Below are 17,495 nucleotides of genomic sequence, written 5' to 3'. Positions count from 1 at the left end.
GACTCTTCCTTGTTCGGCGGCTGCGGACCAAAAGGTAGACCACAGCCTCCTAATCCTGCAGGAGGGAAGAATGTGATAAAAATGATAACTTCCGGGAAGTTATGTCATCACTTCCTGTGAACTATGAACTATGTACATACCTCACTTCCTGTCATGTCACTTCCTGTTGGACTGGTATAAATACTGGTCTGTTCAGTATTGTAAGAGGCTTCTACCAGAGGCATGGTAAAGACCTCTCGTGTATATAGTGTGTTTATAAGTTACTTAAAGCTTACTTTAAAGTTACTTGATGGTAAGTCTCCTTTTTCTTACATCAATGACTGCTGTTACTTTTCTTTAAACAAAGTGCATCATCTCACACCTACTGACAGATCTTGCAATCTAGTATACGGTATTCGCTGCTCACGGTGCGGTCTCCTCTACAATGGGGAGACCAAACGCAGATTGGGTGACCGCTTTGCGGAACACCTCCGTTCAGTCCGTAAGGGTGACCCGGAGCTTCCGGTCGCCTGTCACTTTAATTCACCGCCCCATTCCCACTCAGACCTCACCATCCTTGGCCTCTTGCATTGTTCCACGGAAGCTCAGCGTAAGCTCGAGGAACAGCACCTCATCTTCCGATTAGGCACTTTACAGCCTTCCGGACTCAATATCGAGTTCAACAATTTCAGATCACAACCTCGGCCCCTATTATATTTTTTATCCACACCTTTGGTTTGTGACTTCTTTTTCTCTCTCCCACATGGCAGCTGTCTCTCACTCTGCCAGCGCATTTCACAGCTAATCTAGAGCTGTCTTTTGTCTCTTCACCTGTCCTATTACCATCTCGTCTCACCTTGAATATCTCTTAATGTCTCTTCACCTCCCAGACCTCCCCTTTTGTTCTTTCATCCCCTCCCCCATTTCCCAGCCCCCAAACTGGCCTTTTAATCTGTTTCATTTCCTGCTTTTTTTTCCTCAGTTCTGAAGAAGGGTTTCGACCCGAAACGTTAACTCTGTTTCTCTCTCCACGGATGTTGCCTGGCCTGCTGAGGTTTTCCAGCGTTTTTCTGTTGCTATTACTGACAGTGCTCTCCTGATCCTGCTTCCTATCCGGTCGTAGCTGCTGGAAAGTAGGCATCTCGGGTGAAAGCGGGTTCAGGGCCTACTGGACACTCTCCAAAGCCAACGTCTAAACCGTCACGCGCAGAATGCTTGCTTGGGCTGATTGTGCCCAAGGATCCGTAAAGCAGCCCGGGTAACCATTCCTGGGAAACCACTCCATGCTGTGCTCCTGTGTTTTCATACTGCACAATCTAAAGCACAGCCCGTGCGTCCGGTTCAATCTCTGATTCCTGGCAAACCAGCTCTCCAAGCCCAGGCAATTCACCTTATTTGTGCTTATATTACTCACTCACTGCTTTGTCCTATTTGGAAGAGGTTGTTCTTAGCGCTACTGCCTCCGACGTACTGTGTGTCTCCTCAACTGGCAGTACTGTACTTAATTAAGCATCTTCCACCATCCATTTAACACAACATTCTGTAGATGAGTAACCAATTACTGTATACTGCACATTTCTTGATTTTTTAAATTTTTCTGTTAAAAATAGCCTCGGTAGATAAACCGGCAACACGCTGGTCCTGTCGGTGCCGGATAAAAAAAGTGTTTCCTGTATTAGGACAGCTTGGTCAAAGAGGTAGGTTTTAAGGAGTGTCTTAAAGGAGAGAGAGGCGGAGAGATGGAAGGGTTTAGGGAGGCAATTCCAGAGTTTAGGGCCGCAGCAGCTGAAGGCACGGCCGCCAATGGTGGGGCGATGGAAATCAGGGATGCGCAAGAGGGCAGAATTGGGGAAGTGCAGAGATCCAGGAGGGTTGGAGGTGGATAAATCTCAAATTAGAACCGTGTTTCTAAGAATCAATCATAAAGCACAGAAGGAGGTCATTCAGCCCATCGTGCCTGTGCCGGCTCTTTGAAAGAGCAATCCGATTAGTTCCGCTCCCCCAGCACTCCACATCAGCAGAAAGATTTGGAAAAATGGGAAACTTAGATTTCAACTCTGCGGCCTCCCCACCGAGGCTCGATGGCACATCTCTGTGCAGGTTACAGAGACAAAAAGCTAACACTCTCCTGCTGCACTGCAACTTCCATAGATTGGCTGGAAGTAGGACACGTCTCACAAATACAGTCACCACTTCTGACTTATCGCTGGTTGCCATGGTGATGGAAATTTACTATTCTTATCAATAAGTAGTTTTGACCTAAAACACTCACGAAGGTTCCCTACCCAAGACACGAACTCGTCCTCTCTCGTCACAGAGGCAGACGGGCCCGCTTTAGGCTTCTCGCACCTTCTATCTGCACTTACGATACTTGGTATTTGCAGAGTTTTATTGATCCCTTGAGCCCCATTTATCTGCAGCTTGAGCAGAAATACATTTTAAAAACGCCCTTTCATATATTGACCCAGTTTGTTAAGCAATTCTGTGTGTTGACTCACATGACAAAAAGGCAGTGTGTGCTGTTAGCCAGTCAATCAGCTCCAAGTAAGGTTTCTCTGTACTGTTTAACTCTCTGAAAAGCACTGGTAAATCTGTTTCTGCACTGACCTTCAAAAACTTTAGGACAGATGCAAGTAAATGAAAGTTTGCAACCTTCAAAACGGATATAAACAATTAGCTGGCTCCTACACACCACCACTTCACCCCTCAAACAGACTCCAACACCGCTCCACCTCCCACCCCAGGCTCGCTCCCCAACACCGCTTCACCCAACCCCACCTCACTCCCCAACACACCCCCTCCTCCCCCCGCAGGCTCGCTCCCCAACACCGCTTCACCCAACCCCACCTCACTCCCCAACACACCCCCTCCTCCCGCCCCCGGCTCAATTTCACAATTCACAATTCAAATCGCTTTATTGGCATGATAAGTTACATCTTATGTTGCCAAAGCATCAAAATACATTTATGGTTTACCACATAAACGCAGTTCTATTCATACAGTGTATAAACAGGTATATCCCTGAGTGTATAAATATACATTCGCATTGTTTATATATATTCTTTTCTTAGTTTACTGGTTGGCTCTCTGTTCATGGCAAGCTGTAACATAGCGTGCCGCCAGTGTTATACAGCTTCTCTCCTCTCCCAGTAGGAATGGGAGTTTTTGGTTGTCATTCAGATTTCTGAAATCAGGGCATATTTGTGAGAATTTTTGGTAGAAATTCTCCCTGATGCCCTGATATTTTCCACAAGCTGTGAGGAAGTGCATCTCTGTCTCCACCACTCCCTGACTGCAGTGCGAGCATATCCTGTCCTCTCTTGGCAGCCTGGTCTGCCTGTGTCTGCCTTTTTCGATCGCTAGGCTATGTTCGCTAAGTCTGTACCTTGTCAAGGTTCTTCTCAGTTTGTTATCCTTTACCATGGTCAGGTAATCAGCTATGTTGTATTGTCTGTTTAGGGCCAAGTAGCAATTGAGTTTGCTTTGGGTTTTTGTTGTTTCTGCCCAATATGTCAGATATTTTTCCTTTTGCTTAGCGACGATTGTGTTGGGTCGAATTCTTTGTGTTACCCTGTCACTGTCCTGGGGCTGGTTATTGTTAGTATTGTTGGTAGTTACTTCACTGAGTCCCAGGACTAGTTGACTGAGGGTATTCTTCTTTATGGTCAGCTCTTGGCATTTCAGGGCGTCGTAGTGATAGCATTGGGGATTGCTCATTTGTAGGTGATTCCAAAATTTGGTGGCTCTTTTTTGGATAGTGATTATTAATGGATATTGGCCTAGTTCCGCCCTGCATGCATTGTTTACTGTTTTCCTTTGAGTCCGGAGGATACTTTTACAGAATTCTGCATGTAGGATCTCAATTGGGTGTTTGTCCCATTTTGCAAATTCTTGTTGAGTTAGCGGTCCCCATACCTCACTGCCATAGAGTGCAATTGGTTCAATTACTGATTTGAAAATTTTGAGCCAAATGCTAATTGGAATTTCTATTTGGATTGATTTTTTGATGGCATAGAAAGCCCTTCTTGCTTTCTCTTTCAGTTCATTCACAGCCAGTTTGAAGTTTCCCGTAGAACTGATTTTTAAGCCCAAGTATGTGTAGTTAGTGGTTTGTTCAATTTTGGTTGTTCCTACTGTGAAATTTATTTTGGGTCCCTGATGTTTGGATCTTTGCTGGAACACAAGGACTTTGGTTTTTTGGGGATTTATTGTCAGGGCCCAAGTCTGGCAGTACGACTCCAGCAGGTCCAGGTTTTGCTGTAGCCCCTCTTTAGTAGGTGACAGCAGAACCAGGTCATCTGCATAGAGGAGGAATTTAACCTTGGATTCATATAGGGTGAGGCCGGGTGCTGTAGATTGTTCAAGTAGTTTTGCCAATCCATTTATGTAAATATTAAAGAGTGTCGGTGAGATTGGCGAGCCCTGCGTCACCCCCCGCCCCTGTGGGAAGTATTTTGTTTGTTTGTCTCCAATTTTAACTGCACATTTGTTGTTTGTATACATTGATTTAATTACATCATATGTTTTCCCTCCTACCCCACTTCCGATAAGTTTCAGGAATAAACCGTCATGCCAGATGGAGTCGAAAGCCTTCTGGAAATCTACAAAGCATGCGTAGATTTTGCTTTTGTTATGGTGAACGTGTTTGTCAATTAGGGTCTGTAGGGTGAAGATATGATCGGATGTTCTATAGTTTGGCAGGAATCCAATTTGGCTTTTACTCAAGACATTGTGCTCCTCAAGGAAGTTTATAAGTCTTTTGTTTATGATGCTACAGAATACCTTCCCCAGGTTACTGTTTACACAGATGCCTCGATAGTTGTTTGGGTCGATTTTGTCCCCACTTTTGTATATGGGCGTTATGAGTCCTTTGTTCCAGATATCAGGGAAATAACCGACACTCAGAACCAAGTTGAAGAGTTTTAGGATAGCCAGTTTCATTTTGTTGTCTGTGTGTTTAATCATCTCGTTTAGTATGCCGTCTGTCCCGCAGGCTTTTCCTGGTCACAGGTCCTTGAGTTTTTCAAGAAGTTCTTTTTCTGTTATTATGGCGTCCAGCGGGTTTTGGTTATCTTTTATGGCCATTTCTAGCTTTTCCAGTTTTTTGCATATTTGGTGTTGCTCTGGTCTTAGTGTGTTTTTCTGGTATAATTTTTCAAAGTGGTTTACCCATGTGTCCCCATTTTGAATGGCCAAATCGTCGTGTTGTTTTTTGTGTAGTGTTTTCAAGTTTTCCCAGAAACAATTGGAATCTATGGATTCCTCCATGGAGCTGAGTGTATTCTTAATATATTGCTCTTTTTTGGTTCTGAGTGTGTTTCTGTATTGTGTTAGTGTCTGACAATAAGTAAGGCGTAGTTCCTCGTTTTCTGGATGTCTGTGTTTTTGGTTTGATATTTTTCTAAGTTTTTTCCTCATGTTATGGCAATCTCGGTCAAACCATTTTTCATAGTTTTTTGTTTTGGGTTTGTTCTTGCGAGCTTTCAAGTTTGCATTTGTTGCCAAATTATCAAAAATATTGTTTAGTTTACTAACTGCCCGGTTTACGCCTTCTTTATTGTGAGTGTATATGTTATCCAGAAAGGTGTCTAAGAGAGCTTGAGTTGATGCATTGCTAATTGTTTTCTGGTATTTTTCCGTGTCGTTTTTGGCCCATCTGTACGATTTTTTGGTGTTGTACAGTTTACTGGGTTGTGTTTCTATGTTGTTTGTTTCTGTCTTTTTGAGGAACATAGTAATTTGACTGTGATCTGACAGTGTTGTTTGTGGTTTGACTGTGAATGCTCTGAAAGAGGATGGGTCTAAGTCTGTAATCATATAGTCTACTGTGCTGCAGCCAAGAGGTGAGCAATAGGTCGATCTTCCTAGGAGGTCTCCTATGAACCTACCATTGACAATGTACAGACCCAGGTTTCGACAGAGCTGTAGTAGCTGTTTTCCATTGGTATTTGACTGCTTGTCACAGTTATGCCTGTATGGAAGGGAAGGGATGTCAAAGTGGTTATTCCCGAAAATGTAATTGTTTCCCTGATTATTGGTGAAGTCTGGTTCTTCGCCCGTTCTTGAATTGAGGTCCCCACAGATCAACACGTTCACTCCCCAACACACCCCCTCCTCCCCCCGCAGGCTCGCTCCCCAACACCGCTTCTCCTCCCCCCCCCACCCACCTCACTCCCCAACACACCCCCTCCTCCCCCCGCAGGCTCGCTCCCCAACACCGCTTCTCCTCCCCCCCCCACCCACCTCACTCCCCAACACACCCCCTCCTCCCCCCGCAGGCTCGCTCCCCAACACCGCTTCTCCTCCCCCCCCCCCCCCAACCCGGCTCACTCCCCAACACACCCCCTCCTCCCCCCCCCCCCCCCGCAGGCTCGCTCCCCAACACCGCTTCACCCAACCCCACCTCACTCCCCAACACACCCCCTCCTCCCCCCCCCCGCAGGCTCGCTCCCCAACACCGCTTCACCCCCCCCACCTTACTCCCCACCCCACCCCCTCCTCCCCCCGCAGGCTCGCTCCCCAACACCGCTTCTCCTCCCCCCCCCCCCCCACCCACCTCACTCCCCAACACACCCCCTCCTCCCGCCCCCGGCTCACTCCCCAACACACCCCCTCCTCCCCCCCCCCCGCAGGCTCGCTCCCCAACACCGCTTCACCCCCCCCACCTTACTCCCCACCCCACCCCCTCCTCCCCCCGCAGGCTCGCTCCCCAACACCGCTTCTCCTCCCCCCCCCCCCCCACCCACCTCACTCCCCAACACACCCCCTCCTCCCGCCCCCGGCTCACTCCCCAACACACCCCCTCCTCCCCCCGCAGGCTCGCTCCCCAACACCGCTTCACCACCCCCCACCGGCTCACACCCCCCCCCCCCCCAAGGCTCGCTCCCCAACACCGCTTCACCCACCCACCCACCCCACCGGCTCACCCCCCAACATCCACCCCACCCCCCCACAGGCTCGCTCCCCAGCACCGCTTCACCACCCACCCCCCCCCCCCCAACATCCCCCCCCCCACCCCCGGCTCGCTCCCCAACACCGCTTCACCCCCATGCACAAAAGCAAAACGGTGCTGAAGAATGCAGGGCTGACAATGTGAATCGCTGCACAAAATGTGCAACACCTGTCATGTATTCTTTCAAACTAGGTCATCCTGTTATGTTACAAACAAATGCCACTGCCAATGCGCCTTGGCTCAGCAGTAGCACACTTGCCCCCAAGTCAGAAGCTTTGGGGGCAAATCCAGAGACTTGAGCACGTAATCCAGGCTGATATTTCAGTGCAGTACTGAGGGATGAGACGTTAAACCGAGGCCCTGTCTGCTCTCTCAGGTGGATGTAAAAGATCCCATGTGCTATTCAAAGAGCAGGGGAGTTCTCCCCGGTGTTCTGGACAATATCTTTTCCTCAACCAACATCACCAAAAGAACGTACAGGAAACTTTGGTTTATCCGGAGGTTGTATGTCCGGAAACCTCGATCTACCGGCAGAAATCAGGAGCCGTTTTGTTAGGTTTTTTTTCTTCTCGTGGCTTTGCTTTCAACAGTCGGGCTCTGGAAAGTCTCTGAAGCTGTTGCTAAGCTACAGAGATGCTTCCAAGGTACGGGCCGACTGTTTACAAGCTGTTGCTAAGCAACAGTGTTTGTTGTCAGATACGGAGATGAAAACCGCCGTATGCTTCAACATTAACTTTATGTCCGGCAGTTTTGATAGATCGGCAACAGCTCGGTCCCGGATATAACAAAGTTTCCTGTATCTGTTTTTTGAATCTCATTTGTGGGATCTTGCTGTGCGCAAATTGGTTGCAGTGTTTTCCTACATTACAACAGTGACTACACTTGAACAGTACTGTGTTGGCTGTGAAGTGCCCCAAGGTCAAGAAAGGTGCTATACAAATACCAGCTCGCTCTTTTTTTTTTAAAAGGAGGCAGAGTTGAATATAAAACACAGGCTAGACATTAAAGGACAGACCTAAACTCTCCACAGACCACGCAATCTTTTTTAAAACTCTTGAGGCAGGGAACCAGAACTTGGTGTTCAAAAATATATTTTTAAAAAAGTTTTGAGAGATTTCTTCTCACCCGCAAAGGTCATCAAGCCAAAGATCAGAACCCAGCATATTCAACTGGTTAACTGCACTCAGGGAATGACACCTCCACAGGGTCCCCGCAGCACAGGGACTATTCAGTGTTGTGGAGTACTTACATAGAAGATAGGAGCAGGAGTAGGCCATTCGGCCCCTCGAGCCTGCTCCGCCATTCAATGAGATCATGGCTGATCATCCAAATTCAGTACCCTGTCCCTGCCTTCTCCCCATATCCCTTGATCCCCTTAGCCTTAAGAAATATATCTAACTCTTTCTTGAATATATTTAATGAATTGGCCTCAACTGCCTTCTGTGGTAGAGAATTCCACAGGTTCACCACTCTCTGGGTGAAGAAATTCCTCCTCATTTCTGTCCTAAATGGCTTACCCCTTATCCTTAGACTGTGACCCCTGGTTCTGGACTTCCCGACCATCGGGAACATCCTCCCTGCATCTAGTCTGTCCAGTCCTGTCAGAATTTTATAAGTTTCAATGAGATCCCCTCATTCTTCTAAACTCCAGTGAGTATAAGCCCAATCGTCCCAATCTCTCCTCATATGTCATTCCTACCATCCCAGGTATCAGCCTGGTGAATCTTCGCTGAACTCCTTCCATGTCAAGAACATCCTTCCTCAGATAAGGTGACCAAAACTGCACACAATACTCAAGATGTGGCCTCACCAAGGCCCTGTACAACTGCAGCAAGGCATCCTTGTTCCTGTACTCAAACCCTCTCGCTATAACGGCCAACATACCATTTGCCGCCTTAACCGCCTGCTGCACCTGCATGCTTACCTTCAGCGACTGGTGCACAAGGACGCCCAGGTCTCGTTGCACCTCCCCTTCTCCCAATCTATTGCCATTCAGATAATAATCTACCTTCCTGTTTTTGCCACTAAAGTGGATAACCTCACATTTATCCACGTTATATTGCATCTGCCATGCTTCTGCCCAATCACCCAACCTGTCCAAATCATCCTGGAGTTTCTCGGCATCCTCCTCACAGCACACACGCCCACCCAGCTTTGTGTTGTCTGCAAATTTGGAGATATTACATCTAGATCATTAATATATATTGTGAATAGCTGGGGTCCAAGGACCGATCACTGCGGTACCCCACCAGTCACTGCCTGCCACTCGGAAAAAGACCCGTTTATTCCAACTCTTTGCTTTCTGTCTGCCAACCAGTTCTCTATCCAAGTCAATACCTTGCCCCCAATCCCATGTGCCTTAATTTTGCACGCTAATCTCTTATGTGGGACCTTATCGAAAGCCTTCTGAAAGTCCAAACACACCACATCCACTGCTTCTCCCTTATCTATTTTACCAGTTACAACCTCAAAAAATTTCAGTAGATTAGTCAAGCACGATTTACCTTTTGTAAATTTATCTTGATTATTTATATCTGCTGAAAGGCCTTTTAGCCTACAGGTTTGCTGAACTACCAATAGTATACTTCCATCTTAAAACTGCAGCACATTACAAAACGACTGAACACCTTCAAAATAAACCTGTAATTTAACGGGTGTAGTGAATCTGTGCACATAAGGCATTTTTTTAAAAATATAAGGCGCCCCGTAATTTTTTTTAAAATATCCGCTTCACTTGGGAAAGATACATTATTGTGCAAATAAAAAGTAAAACACTCCTCCCATGTGAGACATCAGTTTCCACACTTCCTCTAACCTGGTATCCTGCACCGGTTGCTCAAGGCGCGGTCCCCTCTCATTTGGGGAAAAACCAATTACAGATTCGGCAAGTGCTTCACTGAACACCTCCATTCTACCGCAGGTGTTGCATCGAGTATACACATCAGGAACAGCGCACCTGGCCCAGCTGGTCTATGCTGGCGGTTATGCTCCACACAAGCCCCCTCCCAAACTAAATGTTCCCTTTCGGCTGTGAGGAAAGGTCTACTTGGCCAGTAAAGCCCATTACTTTGGGGTGGGTGTGGGAATTCACCTGCTCCCAGAATTTTGTGAAAGAGAACAAGGTTTTTAAGATCGAGACAGTGAAAGTGACAGTGGCCTGGCTTTAAAATTGAAAAAACACACATGCGCGGAATTTTGAATGGACTGCAGCCAGTTAAAGGGACCGCACGGCGCAACAAAAAATTTTTTTCCAGGGAATATTGTCTCCCACCCCTCTTCAGCTCACCCTATCAGCATAACCCACTATTCCTTTCTCCCTCATGTGTTTATCTAGCTTCCCATTAAATGCATCTGTGCTACTCACCTCAACCACTCCCTGTGGTAGCGAGTTCCACGTTCACTGCTCTCTGGGTAAAGAAGTTTCTCCTGAATTCCTTATTGGATTTATTAGTGACTATCTTATATTGATGGCCCCTAGTTTGGGGCTCTCCACAAGTGGAAACAGTTTCGCTACGTCTACCCTATCAAACCCTTTCAGAATCTTAAAGACCTCTATCAGATCCAGCCTTCTCTTTTCTAGAGAAAAGAGGCCCAGCCTGTTCAGCCTTTCCTGCTAAGTATATATCCTGATATTTCCTGATAAGATGCGACCAATATTCCCTTGACGCTACGCGGCCGAGCAGCTGTCTTGACGGTCCCGCGCAGCATGGTCCTGGCTTTTCCAGTGGTAAATTTTCTGTGAATGGGGCGTGCAGCCTCTTAAAGGGACCATGCACCCCCCCCAAAAAATTAGGGGGAACATTGGACGTGACACCGAGCTACCTGCTGCTCATCACTTTAATTCCCCCTCTGACCCCCATCATTGGCCTCGTTCACTGCTCCAATGTAAAAATCTCACCTTTTTCTTGGGGCACCTGAAAACCCTCTGGCCTGAACCCTGATTTCAGTCATTTCATACTTTAGCTGCACCCTCATTTTCAAACCCGTTTTATCCTCATACCTGACCCCACCCCCCACCCCCCTCCCCCCGCCTCAGGTTTTCCATCTCTCTCATTTCCCCAGGCCCCTCACTTCCTTGGCTATTGACACACCCTTTGTTTCTTTCATATCTCAATGTTGCTGTCGATTATTTCGCTAATATAATCTGTTCCATCATTCCACAGGATTCCTCTCTGTATTTGCCTTTTTTTTTTTTTAAATACACAGGGCCAACTTTTGCGATCGGGGGCTTCCTGCGGGCGGACGCCTCCGACCTGCAAAATGTCTCCAAAAGTACCCGGTGGCCCGGGAGATACGGAGACTCGCGATTCTGGGCCTCTTCGGATCCGCCTGGGCAGAGCCCCACGTATCCCAGCGGCGCAGGCTGTTCGTCGGCGCTCCTGGGATCACCTGGGCCGACCCAACCAATAAAAGAAGGGAATCCCCATTCATACTTTTGACAGTTCTGTACGTACGGAAATGTCATAACTATGAATGGGAATCACTTAAAAAATACACCAACACATGAAATATTTTTTTTTTTTATAAACACATTACATATTTAATATTAATTAAAATGCCATTTAATTTTTTTTTTTAATTTTAATTTAATTTTTTGAAAAAAATTAAATGTTATTACAGGGCTAAAAATAAACTTATCTTTTTGAAGAGTATTTTTAATTTATAAATGAGTGATCAAATTTTATTTTTCTATTTTTTAAAACTCTTATGCTGGTAGAAGCAGGCAGTACTCCTGCTTTTACCAGGCGGAAGAATTTGACAGGCATTCAGCGGGTGGAAGCTGTGCAAACAGCGCAACTCTCCACCCGCGGAGGCCCTTTTCCTGGGGATGCGGAGGATCGTGTCAGGAGAATTCTTGACAGATCGCAAGTGCCGGGTTTCAGCGCATGCGCTTCGCGCGCCTAAACTTGGAACTTGCGTGTTCTCTACGGGCGCGTACACACCTGATGCACCTGTGGGGGGGTCGCAAAATACGGCCCACGTTTCCCCATCCCATTTCTCTGACTATCACAGGCCATTGAATGGCTAGCCAAACTAGACAACCTATTATAAGCTTTTCCCGTCGTACGAAGCAACAATTAATATGCCTAGCCACCTCTTATTTTTAGTTCTTAAGGGTCTGTTCTCTGCATATATGCTGACTGACCTGCTGCATGTTTCTAGCATTTTGTTTTTATACATACACACATTATATATATAAAAAAATTGTAATTACATTTGTGCACACCTCCTGTCGACTTTATCCATTATAAATTCCTATGTTTACATTATAATGGAACTGCCTCTGTAAACTGGCCACGCTGTAATTATGCCCCCCCCCGCTCCCACTGGAGGCGCTGTCGTGCTCCTAGTGACAGAAGTTTACATAGCTAGTTTCTATTAGAAATCTGGATACAGGAATTTATAATGGAAAAGCAAAAGGACACAATGTATGATTGTTTGAAATGGGGACTAAATGATGTCTGCCCTCCCTGATCAAACTATCTGCCCTGACTCTAACCTGCTTCACCTGAAGACTACACCTGGTCTGAAAGGCCCATGTGCAACACCACGGGAGGCCGACTAGTGATCGATTAAAATCTTGTGTATGACATGCACTTCCTGTCCATATAAGCTTACCTCCTCCTGTGTCACGTTATTGATGGCAAAACCATGCGTCAACATTTTTACATTTGGAAAAGACTATTGCCCGACATGCTGCAGTTGCAGGCTTCACACTACTAGGTGGCGCAATGGAGCGAGTCGCTCACATCCACCCACCATTTTGCTTTTCACCCGATTTCCAGATGTTTTTGCCCATTTATCAGGTATTGAAAACTCAATTTTCTGATTTTTTTCCACCCAATAAAATGGAACACCGGGGAACCCCCTTTCCTGTTTGTGGCCCTCCTGCCCACCATCCAAATTTGGCCTTGGCCTACCCAACCCGCCATGTTTGTTTTTCTCAGTCGTACACAGGAACAGGAGGTGGCCATTCAGCCCCTCGAGCCTGCTCCACCATTCGATGAGATCAGAGCTGATCTGTATTGTAACTCCATCCACCTGCTTTGGCTCCTCGTCTTTTTATACGCTTGGCTAGCAAAACTCTATCGATCTCAGATTTAAAATGATTAACTGAGCTGGCATCTGCTGCTATTCGTGGGAGAGAGTTCCACACTTCGACCACCCTTTGCATTGGCTGTCGTCCAGCATTGGGCTCGGGCCAACTCGTTTCTGTCCACCAGATTGCCCCTGTGACCATCCACTCCCTCCCATTTCATGTCCTTAGCATAGTGGTTGGACTCCAGCATTACCACACTCGGCCTCGCGCCCTCCACCCCTAATCCACCACACTCAACCTCTGACACCACAGCCGCTTTGCCACCATGAACTAACAAGAATACTTTACAAGGACTTAAACCCATTTCACCATACAAATGCACAGTAATAATTGTGAAGTGCATTAACAATTTAAGAGCCTTTTTTTATTTTAGCTCAAATGTAAGAGCTTAGTTTTTTAAAAACTTGTACAAGTTTGGATGGCACAACAAAATCAGCCAGGAGAGGACCATACACTTAAAATGACTCTCTTACAGACACACACACACATATTATGTATAATAAATTATAATTAACTCTTAAGTGCTTCAGCCTCTTTTTTCACATCAATGACACATTCAAGATTTTCAGTTTATCAAGTTATCTTTCACATTAGTGCAGGTGCCACAACAAGATTCACCATTCGATGTGGGAAGGGCGGGGTTAAGAGAACCATTTATGTGGTCATGAGGACAGAAAATTAGCATTTTCCCCACCCCCCACACTCACCAGGAGCAATGCCACGGGAGAGTCGCTTGTAAATTTTGTTTTTAAAGCAGCATGTCCAGCACACCGAGAGATCAGACTTTGTACCTGATGCAAAACTACCGTACATTGCTGGGTGCTTCTGATCTGCAGCATAAAATTGATGAGGCACCTTCCAATTGGCAAAATTCCCTGACCAAGCAACAATGATGCTCTGACCTGAGCCTTTGATTACTGAGCAGTTTAAGTTTTGTGGCGGCAATTCACAAAAAAGGAAGTGGAAGGCAGGAGATCACCACTTCTTGACGTAAACATACATGTCGTTTTTAGCAGAATTTTCATGTGTTTACATCAAAAATTACATAAGAATTAACAGCAGGAGTCGGCCATTCGACCCCTCGAGCCTGCTCCGCCATTCAATAAGATCATGGCTGATCATCGACCTCAACTCCACTTTCCCGCCCGATCCCCATATCCCTCGATTCCCCGAGAGTCCAAAAATCTCTCGATCTCAGCCTTGAATATACTCAATGACTGAGCCTCCGCAGCCCTCTGGGGCAGAGAATTCCAAAGATTCACCACCCTCTGAGTGAAGAAATTCCTCCTCATCTCAGTCCTAAATGGCCGACCCCTTATCCTGAGACTGTGACCCCTGGTTCTAGACTCTCCAGCCAGGGGAAACAATCTCTCAGCATCTACCCTGTCAATCCCCCTCAGAATCTTACATGTTTCATATATTGCTGCTATAGTGCCTTTCACAAGAGTTTTATTTGAGGGAAAATGAAGCAAAGAAAAAATGGGGTTATGCGTGTTTGAATTGTCCGCAGTGTAACGAAACGTGACTTTTTTGCTGATGTATACCATTTAGAACTTAATCATCTGCCAATTTGGAGCTTTATCATCGCTCAATGAATTAAAGTGAGTTGTTAAAACATTTGAAGAAGCAGTCTTTGCTTCCACTGTGTGTGTCAAACACGAACACAATGATGCAAATCAAATCACTGCCACAATACATTGCAATACAAGCAAATGGTATCTTCACAAAAATAAAATCTATCCACCTGTCCTCCTCCTCCTCCTCCTTCTCCCATTCCAAGTGTTAACAAAGCAGTATCTGCTCAGGTGATGGATCTCTACTTGGGGCCTTGACAACTTTCTGGTCTTCAAGTCCCTGTCTGGTGTTAATCTCCATCCCAAATCAGACCCCAATAAAAAGAAAAAAGACTTGCATTTCTATAGCGCCTTTCACAACCTCAGGGCGTCCCAAAGCACTATTTATAGCCAATGAAGTACTTTTGAAGGGCAATCACTGCTGTAATGGCAGCCAATTTGCACACATGATCTCACAAACAGCAATGTGATAATGACCAGATAATCTGTTTTAGTGATGTTGATTTAGGGATAAATATTGGCCCAGGACACCGGGGATAACTCCCTTGCTCTTCTTCGAAATACTGGCCGTGGGATCTTTTACGTCCGCCTGTGAGGGCAGACGGGGCCTCGGTTTAACATCTCATTCAAAAGACGGCACCTCCAACAGTGCAGCACTCCCTCAGTACTGCATGAAGTGTCAGTCTAGATTATGCGCTCAAGCCCCTCCAGCAAATTCTGCCATTCAATGAGATCATGGCTGATCTGCAACCTAACTCCATATACCCACCTTTCTGCCATAGCAATATGGCTATCAATCTCAGATTAAAATTAACAATTGATCTCGCATCAATTGCCGTTTGCGAAAGAGAGATCCACCCTTTGTGTGTAGAAGTGTTTCCTAATTTCACTCCTGAAAGATCGGGCTCTAATTTTTAGACTCTGCCCCCAAGTTCTAGAATCCCCAACCAGTAGAAATAATTTCTCTCTACCTATCCTATCTGTTCCCCTTAATCTTTCCTGCCTTCCAGCCTATCACAGACCTTCCCTTTTGTTCTTTCCTCCCCTCCCTACTTTCCCTGCCTCTGCGGAACAGGCTCGAGGGGCTGAATGGCCTACTCCTGTTCTCATGTACCTGCTTAAAATCTGTTACAGCTCTAACTTTTTCCAGTTCTGACGAAAGGTCATCGACTTGAAAAGTTAACTCTGTTTCTCTCTTTACACATGCTGCCTGACCTGCTGAGTGTTTCCAGCTTTTTCTGTTTTTATTTCAGATTTCCAGCAGCAGTATTTTGCTTTTGTCCCAAGCCTTTGATCGCAGTTCCAATTTCAGTCACAGGTCACAGTCCCCAATCTCTCATCTCTAACCCAGTGCCAGGTCTCACTCACAGACCCTGATCTTTGGTCTGTGATTCCAATTCCAGGCCCCACTCTCAACCCCCAATCTCAGCCCCAAATCTCTGATTCCAATCCCATCTCAGACCACAATCTTTGATCCCAATCCCATCTCAGACCCCAATCTTTGATCCCAATCCCATCTCAGACCCCAATCTTTGATCCCAATCCCATCTCAGACCCCAATCTTTGATCCCAATCCCATCTCAGACCCCAATCTCTGATCCCAATCCCATCTCAGCCCCCAATCTCTGATCCCAATCCAATCTCAGACCCCAATCCCATCTCAGCCCCCAATCCAATCTCAAACCCCAATCTCTGATCCCAATCCCATCTCAGACCCCAATCTCTGATCCCAATCCTATCTCAGTGTCGCTCCCTGTGACTCAGCCTCCGGCTCTCTGTGTGCCAGAGGTCAGCCCCCGCGGCCCGGCTCCCCCATTGTCCCGCCCCCGGGCCTGCCTGTCCCCCATTGTCCCCCGGCCCGGCTCTCTCACCCCGGGCCCGGCCTGGATTGGCGGCCGGTTACAGCCTGCCGAGGTGTCTGTCACCTGAGGTTTGCTGCTGGTGACCGCGCTCCGTGAGGTTGCCGGTGCGAAGATTGCGGGGCTCCCGGCCGCTGCGGCTGTCCGCCGCCCCCTCGGCTCAGTCCGGCCCCGACACTCAGGCCCTGAGCGGCGGCGCCATCACAACACCGCCCGCATCACTTCCGCTTCCGCCCCGCAATGGGCGGGGCCGCCGTGGAGGGGAGGGGCCGCGGTGGGCGGGGCCACTGGGAGGGGCGGGGCTATGGTCTCGATACAGCGTCAGGATGGTCCAGGTGTAACAGAAAACACTGGAAAAACTCAGCAGGCCAGGCAACGAGAGAGAAACAGAGTCAACGTTTTGGGTCGAAACCCTTCGTCAGAACTGAGAGAAAAGGCAGGAAATGAAACAAAAGGCAGTTTGGGGGCTGGGAAATGGGGGAGGGGATGAAAGAAGAGACATTAAGAGATATTCAAGGTGAGACGAGGTGGTAATAGGACAGGTAAAGAGACAAACAATGGCTCTAGATGAAGTGTGAAATGCGCTGGCAGATTCAAAGACAGCCACCATGTGAGAGATAGAGAATAAAAAGGAAAAGTCACAAAACAAAAGTGTGGATAAAAATTATAAAAATATAATAGGGGCCGAGGTTACGATCTGAAGTTGTTGAACCCGATACGGAGTCCGGAAGGCTGTAAAGTGCCTAATCGGAAAATGAGGTGCTGTTCCTCAAGTTTACGGTGAGCTTCCACGGAACAATGCAAGAGGCCACGGATGGTGAGGTCTGAATGAGAATGGAACGGTGAATTGAAATGACAGGCGACCGGAAGCTTGGGGTCACCCTTACGGACTGAACGGAGGTGTTCTGCAAAGCGGTCACCCAATCTGTCTTTGGTCTCCCCAATCTAGAGGAGACCACATTCCTGAGCAGCGAATACAGTATACTAGATTGCAAGCAGTACAAGTAAATCGCTGTTTCAGCTGGAAGGGG

The 17,495-nt window shown here is 47.0% G+C and overlaps 1 protein-coding gene across 2 annotated transcripts in view; it reads right to left on the bottom strand.

Annotated features, from left to right (window-relative positions):
* scyl2 (SCY1 like pseudokinase 2) overlaps positions 1-16,699 on the bottom strand; it is a 93,524-nt gene extending 76,825 nt beyond the window's left edge. The window contains exon 1 of one of the 2 annotated variants that reach the window (XM_086009592.1): positions 16,477-16,699. The gene's annotated coding sequence lies outside the window, so the exon portion shown is untranslated. The remainder of the gene's footprint in view (positions 1-16,476) is intronic. The other variant, XM_086009591.1, reaches the window with a different exon arrangement.
* Between the last annotated feature and the right edge of the window lie 796 nt (positions 16,700-17,495).

This window comes from Somniosus microcephalus, chromosome 16, assembly GCF_052327205.1.
Source record: "Somniosus microcephalus isolate GS21.2 chromosome 16, FLI_Smic_1.0, whole genome shotgun sequence".
In the NCBI taxonomy this organism is placed as follows: Eukaryota; Metazoa; Chordata; class Chondrichthyes; order Squaliformes; family Somniosidae; genus Somniosus; species Somniosus microcephalus.
Note: the sequence above shows the minus strand (reverse complement) of the source record. Positions and strands in the feature narration are given on the sequence as shown.